The following is a 12,394-nucleotide window of genomic DNA, read 5'->3' on the forward strand; positions in this document are numbered from 1 at the left end:
GGGGGGGGGGGGGATTATGGATCCACTCTCCCGGGGCACCCAAGGGACCCTTCCCCTCCTGGGAGGCTCCCCTTAAATAAAAAAAAAGGACTTTTGCCAATAGGACTTATTTTTTCTCTGCTTGCTGGTAGACAGGAGCTGCGTCTGCTTTTGCTGATCTAGAAACATCATTAAAAAATTACGCTCTCACTCCGTCCTTCCCACATTTTGGCTGTGATGGCAAAGACCGAAGCCGCGTGAGCTGAACCCAGTGTATCCGCATGGGAAATCCTCCCCGCATAACGGTTCTGTTCTAAATTCACCAACCTGTAGAAGTGTCTTGGGGACTTGGTGGTGGCGCATATGTGAGAAGCGGCGGGGAGCAGCTTTGGGAAGTTGCTTTTCAGAGATGCTTCGGGGGTCGCCCGTTGAATGGCATGATATCAGACCTGAGAACTAGTAAAACCACCCCAGACTTCCCATTTGCTTCATTTTGCTCGCAAGGGCCCCCTTTCTCCTTACAAGCCGGTGGCGACTTATGGAAAAGACCCTTAAATTGGGTCCATTTGCCTCAGTTCTAGCCCAGAGGTGGATGTAAATGAATTCAAAACTTATTTCAGATTGAAGAAACCTCAGAGGAAGAAATATGGTCTCCTTTCAAACTACGATGAACATGTGGAGATGACTTCGCTTGACAGCGATGAAGACACAGTGTTTGAAACAAGAAATCTGAGGCGGTAGGTAGACTTTTTTTTTTTTTTTTTAATCCTCCTCCGTTTCCTTGCGAGTTGCTATAAATATCCCGTTTTAAAGATGCAAGAAGCTTTGGCGCAGACCTTGCAACTGGATCCAGTTAGGTGAAACTTTGCCTCCACTTGTGCAGTGTCCAGCTCTGTGGGTCTCACTGGTGGGTTAGGCTTTGAGGATCCATTAATTTTGATAGTCTGGGGCAAACTGCTTTGTCGTTTGTCTTGCTTGGGATTCTGGGCTGGGTGTCTACATGGGAACGTTTTGTCTGTTTGTTTTGATTCTTCCATATTTATATGCACGCTATTTACAAATACATATTTATGCTTACATTCCTATATGCAACATTGACCTATTTATAAACATTACCCAGTCAGAGCTATAAATATTTAACTGCATTTACAATACTTAGTCGTGGAGAAAAGTTTAGTGCTTGTTTATTTTGTTAAAGAGAGGGTTTCTCCTGCTGTGTTAGCATCAGCTTGGCAGCCTGGTGCTGGGGTGAAAGCCAGGTGACCAGGCCTTCCCTAAATGCAGTAGGTTAGGCTGCCTTCATTAGGAGACTGAATGCTACACAAACACTGAAGACATTTTAAATCCTCTATGAAACCCGTTAGGATTTCCTGTAAGAGGTAACAGTCTCCATCTTAAATTTATTTCTAACCTCATAATTGCTATGGCCTTGTCTGATCGTTATTCTGATTGTGCCTCAAGTCCCGACTCAGTGCTATAATAGTATTATTATGTGACTGCTTGCAGCGTGCGTAGGGTACAGTACAATGGTGATCTATGTCACATAAACCCAGTCCAGTGGGGGTGGTAGCATAAAGGGCCAAGTGACTACATCTCAGAACTAACACAGAGGCACACAGACACTAGGATGTGTTTTCAGGTAGTCCTCCGCAAAGAATTGTGTGGGAATGGGGTGCCTACATGCCTTAGTTTTAGATCCAGGCATATGGAGTGTGCAGGGACGGGCAGGGAAGGTAAAGGAGAGAAGTGTGGGCAGTGTTTAGGGGGAGTCTGAGGAGCTGCATGATCGGTTTCCTGTGTAAGTGAATGTAAGGGGCAGGCAGCGCTGTAGGGTTTCTCCCTGTCCCTGGTTCCACAGTATGAAGGGGGAGGTTGAGAATAATGGCAAGTGGCATGTGTGTTGTGGGCAGACTGCATGTGTGCTTTTCTCTGGCAATGCATGACCTAAAATCCTCTTCCCTACGCTCCTCAAGTCCCTGCATTATCTTCCTATCTCTTTTTGTGCCAAGCAGTTCACTCCTTTTGTCCCCTCCCTCTGCTGTTCTAAGAACCAAGGAATCTCTCTGCCTCATCTCAAACATCTTGGACTCCTTTGCGTTGGATCAGCTAATGCATATAAAGCATATGCTGACAGTAAGGATCGTTTTCTTATCTGGAGTTCTGCTGGCTGGAGCGTTGCTGACTGAACACTTGCAAGCTTGGCTTTTAACACTGCAAGCTAGCTCTGCTGTTGCGCCTCTGGAGAACGTGCCGCTTTCTCATATCGCTTTCTCTGTATTCTGTGCGGCACTGTGCGGGAAGCTGTTCATCAGGATGGATCAAAGCACTTTGCAAAAGGGGCAGCCCCGCCTCTGCAGACGGAAAAACTGAGGTATAGCACTTGGCCAGCAGGACAGTGGCAGGAATGGGAATAGAGCTGAAGTTTCTTGAGATGGAATCTAATGCTTTTCCACAGGGATATGTAGTCTCCTTTGAACAGAAAGCAGTTGATAATGTGGTAGCCCAGGTGTGCCCTTACTTTGGGACTACAGCAACACACCCAATGTGTTCCTTTCCTTCAGAGATCCCCAAAAAATCTGCCTGAAGCAAAGAGTCAGCTGTATCCCAACCAGGCCAGGTTGCACTTAGCTCCCTCTCTCCCCTCAGGACAGACACTAACATTATGTAGTCTTTGACTCCCCAGAATAAGTTCTTTTGATTTCTTCAGGGTGTTTCCAAAGGCGAGGAGAGCTGCGTGTATAGGCACGCAGCTCTGTCGGTTCCCAGCCCTCTCCCAGGACGCTACTGTTCTGTCTAACCATAAATGCTCATTCTGGTGTGTGGGTGTTTTTTGTTTTCCAGATGATGTGGGACCCGGGGCTCGATCTGCACAGACAGATCCAGAAGGTGCATGCCCAGCTGCAGGATCGCCTCGCCAATTTTCGGGGGTTATTTTGTCCTAACTGCTTAAAATGACTGCTAATTAACAGCACGAAATGTTCTTGCTGGGGGCAGGGCAGTGTAACCCTGTCTCCCCCTCTCCCGTGCGCCTTGTGTAGGGGAAGGTGGAGTGACAGGAGCCCTGCAGCATGGGGACCAATCATGGGAAAACTTTAAAACTCTTCATAACAAACGTGTGACTCTCTCAGGTGGATTGAACATATGGGACCTGAGTGTTTGAGCCTTGTCTTCTGGCTTGGGGATTCTAATGAATATCCCACCTCCATTCATTCCCCACCCTCTACTAAGTAGGGCAGTTGAGCTGAAGTGCTGTTGGGGAGTTGGGTTCTTTCACTTGCCATGTCAGTATATGGTCACTTCTTTATTAATAGACTCTGTACCTGGCTGTGTCCAGTGCGATCAGTCAGGAGGGATCCTCTTGCTTGCTGAGGGGTGGGTGCTATGTTCAGTTAGCGTGGGCAGCTGGGAGGATAGCTCAGGGACCAGTGCGTCTGGGGCAGCGGTGTTCTGGCTGTTGCTATTAGTGCTCACCCAGCAGCTCGGAGGTGGAAATCGTGCCATGGCAATACAGGTTGTTACCCCTTTTGGAAAAGGAAAGATGGCACTTGACTAGGAGAGCATTTCTCTGAAGCACCAGCAGTGACTAGTGCGTGCTTGCTGCGAGATCAGCGAAGCGTCAGGGAACAGCAGCAAACCAAAGGACCTGCAAGCGTCACCTGCACCGCAGAAATGTTCGATAGTTGCCCAGCTGCTGGACTTGGAGGGCTGTGATCACACGTGGAAGGATTAGCTGAGGACCGTGCTCCAAGCCAGAGGGTCTTGCTCCCTGTGCGATTGTGACGTGTTCAAAGAGGAGGAATAACCCTGAGGAGGAGCTGATGCCGGATCCCTGTGCACTATCGATCTTAACCTGAGGCAGCTCTGCTTCAACAGGAACCCCTCCTTGAGGGAGGGCCGTAGCGCTGGTGGTGTTAGGACTCTGGACTGCGCCAGGTCATCTGCCCAGCGGACTGCAGGGGAATCATTTGTACCACTGAGGGTGGTTGTGGGTCCTGTGGTGATGGTGGGTGGGGAGTATTTGAATGTATTACAAACGTGCAGCCCACCTCTCTGGCAGCACGGTGGGAACTAGGCTGGAATGATCCTGCTTACAGCACGCTTTCTTAGCACATGGCTTCCGCCCCTGCGTGGGCAGCCAGTGGGGTGACACTGGTCTTGGGCAATGGAGGGCAGGACGGTCTTGCAAGCCTTAACATGCTCCCTCACTTGTGAAGGAGGAGTGCCTTTGTTATAGGAAGCCAAGAGGAGTCATCCTGCTGGCAGGAGTTCCCTGGCTGGGGAGGCGCAGCTGTGAGGCCAGACTGCGGTGTTAGGTGTGTCCATTAAGCATCTGTGGGAAGGGAAGCCCTGGAAACAGGATGTTAGCTTCTAGCTGGCAACGATTTCTCCTTGTTGAAGAGAGAGAAACTGGCAATTAGGAAAGGAGCTCTTCCTCCTTCAGCAGCGCTGCGTGGCTTTGTACCAGCCACACGGCAGTGGAGAGCTGTTGCCCTGGGAGCACCATGCTCTTGGGGTTCATCTACACAAGGCCTAGTACCTCGCCACTGTAGGCAAGGCACCCCTCTCCATCCCTCCCTGCACGCCTTGGGGAGGCACAGACACCCTTTGGGTTTAGCAGCAAAAGTATTTGTGGAAATGCCTTCCCAGGGAGACATGCCAGTGCCTCGGCCTGCCCCAACCTCAGCTCCTTTTTATCCTTTAATGCTCAGTTTAAGCACTTTTTCCTTGCTGATTTGCTGCATTACGGTCAGCTGCCATGGTCCAAGCCCCTCCTGCCCTGCAGGTCATGCCCTCAGCTAGCTGATTTTGATTCATCAGCTGCATTACCTCTGCGCTCTGTAACAGGAGCTGACATTTCCCTTAACTCTTCAGCCCCCAGCACGAACCTAATTTCCCCTAAAGCTTGATTTGCAGAGCCCTGAAGTCAGACAGTTTACTTCAATCCTCTTAGCCAACCTGTGTGGCTCAGCATTTTTGCCGTCATGCTCATTGGACTTCCATTAGCTGCAAGTGAGGCATTTTTTTTTTTTTATCCTTTAAGCTCTTGTTCCTAGTTGGACCAAGGGAGTCGGCAAGCTTTGATTTTCCTGGGTTTGTTGGAATGGATGATTCCAAGAAAATAATGATTGTGTATTTTAACATGTGGATGATTTAATGATTCTGGTGGAAGTAAAGGGGACCTATTTTTTTTTTTAAAGTATGTATTTGTAATGATTCCAATACCAGACAGAAGCGCCCGTTCTGGCAGCAGTGTGGGGTGTCTTGTGTTTGGGATGTGCAATTGGGGTGGAGGGCTTGCACCTACAATGAATGCCACCTGCAAGGGACCAGTTTAATGGTGCGTGGTAGGCTGAATTAATTAAGGAAGAGTCCTCGTGCTTTCCCAGTATAGAGGGGCACCCAATACCTGAATACTGCTTAAGCCCTCTGCGCAGGGGTGTTTCTAGGGGTGCCAAAGGGACCAGGAGAAAAGCCTCTTCATCGCTTTTAATCTAACCATGCTTCGGGTAGAGAAGGTTCTGACCCTTTGCTGCTCCACGGTGGAAGCTATTCCCTCTTCTTCCCTCCCCTTTAATCATAGGAGCTCATTTTACATTCTGCCTCTTCGGAGACAGTTTCTCAACCTGGGTTTGCTCCCAGCTGGCCAAGATTATCCTCTGCCATTCCTGCTCTCTCAGACATTTGGTTGCTTTAAATCATTGTTAATGCATCTTGTGGGAGAAATAAATGAAGAATGCTGACAACCCAGATGTCAGGCTCCTTCCCTCCCTGCAGCCTCCCGTGCCCTCCTGCCTTCCCAGAAGAAGAGCGTGCATCAGCACAGTGTCGAGAACTGCTCCCGGGGCGGGTGGAGACGCCTTTCTGGTGGGCAGTTGGAATAAGGCCAGGGTAGCCCTTGCAGGGGGGTGGCTTTTTACGGTCCTGATCCCAGCGGTAGAGGAGTTGGGCCAGGAGACTCCTGTCGGTGTTGTCTGAATGGCTCTGAAAGCGAGTTTGCTTCCACATTGGTACCTTCATACAACCCGCCTTGAGTGTAACTTCCTAGAGCGCTTCCAAAAACAACTGGGGGTGCCTATATTCTTCCGTGTCCCCAGTCCACTCCCTCCAGCCCCTTCAGCACTTCTGATCCTGACTTGATGGTCATCTAGAGGCCTGAGCAACAGGATACCCACCAACCTTTGGAGCCAGGGGGGAGTTGGTGGTGGGACCCTCTGTAATGCTACACAGCGAGCGTGTCGTGCAGTGCTGCTGTCTAGTCTGCTTGAAACAAGTGCCATTGTTTAAGACCAAGCCCGATTAGCAACGTTTACATGAGGGCCCCTGTGATCTTTGTGGGGTTTGCATCGAGCGACTGGCCGCTGAACTGTGAGGCCAATCGACTGGGGCTCCTGCTGGGGTTAATGGCATCGATTGTGTGCGCTGCCGATCGCAGCACTCGCCGCTAATGCTCGCTTCTGGTTTCAGTCTGTTTGCATGCGTGACGCAAGGGGGATTGGCAGCAGGAGAGTGCAGGGAGAGGGGCCGGCGGTCTGCCCGGCTTGCCAAGAAGTCAATAAAGCAGCACTCAAGTGCATTGCGTTCCTGTCTGATGGTGCTTTTAGAGACGCAGGGCCAGGCTTTTCTTCCTGGCCCTGCGGTGTGTTGATTTATTTTTAACCAGCAGCCAGGCCTGTATTGATCTGCTTTGTTTTTCTTTTCGCTGACTGTTTTTCTTCCTCTCCCTCCATTGCATCTTCCAACCAATAAAGCGAAACGTTCCCTCTTGGTAGGTTCCTCCTTTGTAGCAGTGACGGGGAATGCTGGGTTGTGCTGGGAGCTGCCTGATGGCCACTCATCCCCAGCAGTCCACCCCACCTAGGTGCAGAGGTACCAACTGCTTGCAACGGTGTTACTGCACTCCTCATTCTCTAGCTGTGCTCTCCAAGCCCAGCTCCAGTCCAAGGTCTGTCTCTCTCTCGGGGACACTTGGGTCAAGCCTACCGCTCTCCCACCCACTGGCTCCTGGTCTCCACCAGTGCAATTTCCTGGCCCTCTCACTTCTCCTTTCCTATGGTACGAAGCCCTTTCCCCTTCTCGCTCTCGGCTCTCACTGTGGTACCCTTTTCCTCGAGCCCAGATGGAGGAGGGCGAGTTTCTTTGTTCCCCTCCTCCTCACCCCGTGTTCTGCCATGTTGCTCTTGTGCCTCTTAAACGGGTGCTGCTGTTATTGCTCCCATACTGCGAAGCATTGGCTGAACAAGTCAAAGCCGTAGCAGTTACAGCCCAAATAAAGCATCCTCCCCACCTCCCCGAGTTGACATTGCTATGGGTTTCTGAGCTGAATAATCCACTAAGTGGCAGTGTTGCACTGTGGGCCCGTTTGCTGGATGCTCTCTGAGTGCTACACCCTGGGGACGGAGAATGCATGCATTCTGGCACGGTGCAAAATGTCCCAAACAGCGTTAGATAAATTAGACCCAGGTGAGCTTGGGTGCTGAGATCTGCAAAGTCTCCCTTGGTCCTTAGGAGGGGAGAGACTGGTGCTGACTTGTAGGTCTTGATTGGGGAGTGCTTTGTGCTTGTTCGAGGCAGCCTTGCCCACTGGTGGGAGGTGCTGCAGGTACCATAGCTCTAATGTGCTAAATTGGTTGTGCTGAACCTTTAGCATGCCCTGCCTGCAAGCTCACAGGGGTGGTGCATCTGTGCAGATGGCTTTCTCGGGGCCAACCTGAGTCTGGTGGCTGAAGTTTTAGCAGGAACTAAGAACCAGCCTGTACCTCGATATCTTCTGCTCTCAATGCCAGGTGCATTTCTCTGTCTGGCTTCTTCCAGTGCAGTTGTACATAACCAACACACAACACTTCCTCTACACAGTTCTCCCTTGGGGTCAGGAAGAACTGAGCGTGATGGAGATAGTTGTGGGTTTGTGCACGGATGAAAGGCACTTGGTACAGCAGTAGGGATGGTGGGATAGGAACCCAAATGGAGGCGTCAGCATTGCATATCTTTAATCCCGTTCCAGTCCTTTGGCATCTGCGTGCAACCCTGTCCCACTGCTGGAGTCCCAGAAAAGCCATCACTCCTGTAACGTGCCATGATCAGCCCAGCCTTACAAAGCAAGGAAAAAGAGAACACCCTCGCTCCCTCAAACCCTTAGAGACACCAAAAGCATGAGCTACCTTCCTGGCTGTGACGAGCGGCAGGGTGGTGCTGTCTGAGCTCCTCTGGCTGGGGAGTCTGCTCGGACACAAGCCAGTGGGTGTCTGCCCAGGATTCATTTGAACACGTGTTAAGCTCTGAAGGCAAATTTCTATGCTCCAAGTAGGACCTGGGGGCCATTTGCTGCCTGGCGAATTCTCCCAGCTTTCCCCTGCTCTGTCCACTGCTGCGAGGGTCGGGGTAACTTCCCACGATGCTATGAGATTCACAAAATAGCCGTTGTGACAAACAGGGCTAGAGGCCAACTGCTGGTCTTTCACCCAGAGCAGAGAGATGTGGTAATATCGCCCACCGCCGTGGCGATGTACCGAGTGCCGGGCTTTGAAGGGAAAGGACTGAGGGCACTGCCCTTCAATGCACAGGTGAACGCTGCATTTGGCCCTGGGTTCTAGCAGTAAATGCCTACAGCAACAACAGCGTTACAAAGGCCTTTTCCTTCCTCGATGTCGAAGTTCTTTATCGGGGAGGTTAACATCATTCTTATACTATAAAAGGTGAAGCCAAGAGCCATCCTGGGTCAGGTCAGGGGCAGTAATAAAGCCCAAGTCTGCCAGCTTGCAATCCAGCTGCCCTATCCATTGCAGTCCTAGCGATGTCCCACAGCACACTGGAGCCTGGTTTGACTCTGGGGAAGGGAAGCACCAGAGGCCTAGTGAGGACAGGCTGTGGTTTTGCACGCAACGAGTACGTTTGTGCCCACCATTTTGCTCCTGGACGGTTTTCCGCTGTGTGTCAGGCCCCACATGCAGGGGGCTACATGCTAATGCGTGTACTGCAGCGTTTGGGGTGGTTCTGTGCACGCAGCGTGCAGCTGCAAACAAGGCGGCGGATTTGCTTCTGCAACCAACTCTGGGTATGGAAACTGCTCTGAAATTTTAGCTCTGTATTTACTTTGCAACACAGACTGCACATTCCTCTCCGGCGCGAGGATAGCTGGAAGTATTTTAAAGCCTGCTGTAGATTCTCCTCTGATGTCTCTTCTGTACCGCTCAACAAAGCCCCTCTCTATACCTAGCAAGACTTCTCTGTATAAAAAATTAGCTTTACTTAGTTGGGTTTTTTTTGTGTAAATCCTCCTTCTGATCTTTGTTTTCTTCCTTACAAGCTGGAAAGGTGAATGGAAGTGGCACTTCATCCACAAAGGACCTTCCTTTAGAAATAGTGGTTGTTTTTGTTTTAAAAAAATTCTAAAGCCAGGGGTTTTGCGAGGGAGAATGGGGAAGCTTTTTTTCTTTTCAAGTCACACTAGGGAATAAAGGTATAAAGGCGAGAAATGATCATAACTGTACAGGCAACCGAACAATATTTTTTTGAGTGCCAGAACTAATTAAAGAGAGAATTCACACAACAATTTTTGCAATCTCAGGATGAGTAAACATTAAAGGGGACACGGCACTTTTGATGCATGCTAATGTGTGTGTGCGTGTGTGCAGGAGGGAGAAGGTGTCCCGAAAATTAAACTGGAGATGAAGGCCTCAGATGTTACACTTTAGTATTTTGTTTCTTACGTTGCCAGATCAAAGGCACGAGCTGAAGCCCACGTCCGAGATGCCTGTTGAGAGAATAAACCTTCAGTGCACCCAGAAGGTGAAAGCCGGTAGCAAACTGGAACCAGAAGCCTGGGTTAATCCATGGGGACTTTCTGTTGGCTCTGGTAATGAAAGAATCGGGCCACGTTCCTGCAAGGTCGTGCCTGCGGGCAGGCAGCTGTGCCCATCTAGACCCTGTTTGCTGCTTGGGGGCTGTGTCCAGGCTCGGGCCAGCCCCACAGCTGCAGGGCTGGGTTCACACAAAAAGCTTTCACTGAAATCGGTCTGTAAATTGAGCTAACGAAATGAATGCACAACCCCAGGCTGGACATGTTGTGTCAGCCAGTTCTAACCCAGTAGCTGTTTGGTCATTGACACTGCTCTTTGCTCCCAAAGCATTGTGACGTGCTAGTGCAAGCCAGGAAATAAAACTGTAGATTTGTAAGGCCGGAAGGGACCATTCGTATTTGCTAGTCTGACCTACAAAACAGGTCAGGAAGCAATCCGTTCTGAGCCCCCAAATTTGCAGTTAAATTAAAAGATGTCTTTTAGAAAGATCTGCCATTTTGACTTGGATCCTCCAGCCGGTGGAGAAGTCACCACGTCCCTCTGTACAACACCTCAGTCATGAGTGCCCCCAGTCAGACATGTGTCTAGCTGAAGCCATCCGAAATGCTCCATGGTCTTCACACAGACAGTACGGGGCAAAAGAGCATCTCTAGACTCTGGGTATCTGTTATCATATGTCCTGGCATCACCGATGCAGGTCAGGAATTGGGGACTTTTGTTTGCGTGGAAGGTGTCCAGGTGCTGCGGTGAGAGCTGATCTCGTCTGAACCCCAGGTAGAGTCTAAGCTGCCGTTTCACTTGCCTGTCTTACAAAGCTGTGACTCCTCCAAGGATATCTTGGAGGATGCGATGCTCTTCCCCCCCAGCGAAGCGAGATGTTTGCACGCACAAATCTTCCCTTGCAGGCGGTTGCGCAGACATTTGGCCTGTCTGGAGCGGGCAGCGTTCTTGTTGTTGGGGGGTCTCCAAGGCACTTGCTTAAATCCGTCTCAGCACACACCTGCTGCCAGCAGAAGCACTGCTAGTCTCATCACCTAGCTCCATGTAGCACAAATACAGCCCTTTAAAACCAACCCCGGGCTCTAGTTAAGCACTTCCCTTTGGCGCATGTCACATTTAAATCTTTTGCTTGCATTCAAAGCCACGGCAGGGTTCTCGCCTCCAAATCTCTCCCTCGGCTCCGAGGCTGCAGGAAGGTTGTCATGAAACAATTTTTGGAGGTGACTGAAGTACTCCGCACGGCCACGTTAAGGGCCTGCTGACTGCGGTGCTTCTTGAGAACGAATGCTTCCTGCTCTGAACAGCGCAGATGACCTATTTTTACCCTTATTAATACCAGTACCCCATCGTGGTGAACACTGGGCAAGCGGGGAGTGATGGAGGGTCTGATCTGGAACGCATTTGTTTGCATGACTTTGCTGGCGATCCTTGGATACAGGCAGAAAATCAGGCCCACGATTGTTGCCTCCAAAGCCTTAAAGGCAGCACAGGCGCTCCAGTGAGCTGGCGTTTGGGAGGCACGGTGGGCCTTGGTGGCCTTGTAGCCTAACGATTTATCGGCACCTCAAAGGTGCCGCAGGATTGGGGATCTGTCGCTTCCAATTCCCGGGGCTGTTTCCTTCCCTTGCAATTTCCTTTTCTTCCGAGCGCTCAGGGTTTCTTCCACAGGGGTCTGGGGTTGGGTTCATGCCCATCGTCATGGTGTGCGAGGAGAAGCCTGAAGGGTGGCAGATTTGAGGGGTCCCCTCCTCCACGGAGCACCCAGGGATTGTCAAGTCCCATCTTCCCATTAATCATGGGGGGGAGGGTGCATCATAGTTGACTCGGAAAGGTGCATGGGGACCCCTTTGGCACGCTGCATGCTTGACCGAGTCTGAGTTGGTGAAGACGGTTTTGCTTACGGCGAATAAATCCATTTCCCTTCTCAGTCCAGACCCAGCAGGAATTTGCCCTTTCCAGCATCATTGGCCCCAAAGCGAGAAAGGGCCAAAAAGCCTGAGCATGTTCCCGGTTCCCTCCCCCACTTCCCTGTCCCTGGTCACCTTTAGCGTGCCCGACGCTGGTTATTTCACCTCCTTCCCCCAACGCGGTTTTTAAAGGCACTCTGCTCTCCTTGTTTCCCCACAGCTCAAAGCCATTCTCCCAGCTTCAAAAGGTTTGCTAATTACCCTAATGAGGTCAGGAGAGACCAAATGCTTCTGTCACTTAAAAAGTAGGGGGTGGGCTGGGAAGCAGGGGACTGTCTTGACTTCTGCCCGTACAGCAATATCTGCAGGAAGACGGTCTCTCTGCATCTCGGCTCCTTCCCCCCCACCGCCCCCTGCTCCAGCGCTCTGGCAGAAAAAGAAACTGTGGACAGAAGGTCTCAAATGTATCAAACAGCTTTTAAAGAGAAATTCCTTTTGCCTGTCAAAAGAACAAACAGATACACCAAAAACTGTCAGAATTAGTGTTGGAGTAATTGCAGAAGCTCTCCAAGGTTAATGCTCCATTAGTGAGCAGCTCTCACGCAGCTAAAAGCCAGGATGAGACAGGTTGTCAAAGGCTTGCTGGAGATTAAAGAGCTGCACTCTCTTGTGTATGTTGTTTGAGGGGGGGGAGCACGAGCTTCGGTTTGT

General features: G+C 50.6%; 1 long non-coding RNA gene across 1 annotated transcript; it reads left to right on the plus strand.

Annotated features, from left to right (window-relative positions):
- The first annotated feature begins 629 nt into the window (after positions 1-629).
- Positions 630-5,723, plus strand: LOC109294943. The gene is made up of 2 exons (XR_002096652.1): positions 630-716; positions 2,821-5,723. It is a non-coding gene; the product is annotated as an uncharacterized LOC109294943 (long non-coding RNA).
- The last annotated feature ends 6,671 nt before the right edge of the window (positions 5,724-12,394 follow it).

This window comes from Gavialis gangeticus, unplaced genomic scaffold, assembly GCF_001723915.1.
Source record: "Gavialis gangeticus isolate Ggan-Ray unplaced genomic scaffold, GavGan_comp1, whole genome shotgun sequence".
Classification (NCBI taxonomy): domain Eukaryota; kingdom Metazoa; phylum Chordata; order Crocodylia; family Gavialidae; genus Gavialis; species Gavialis gangeticus.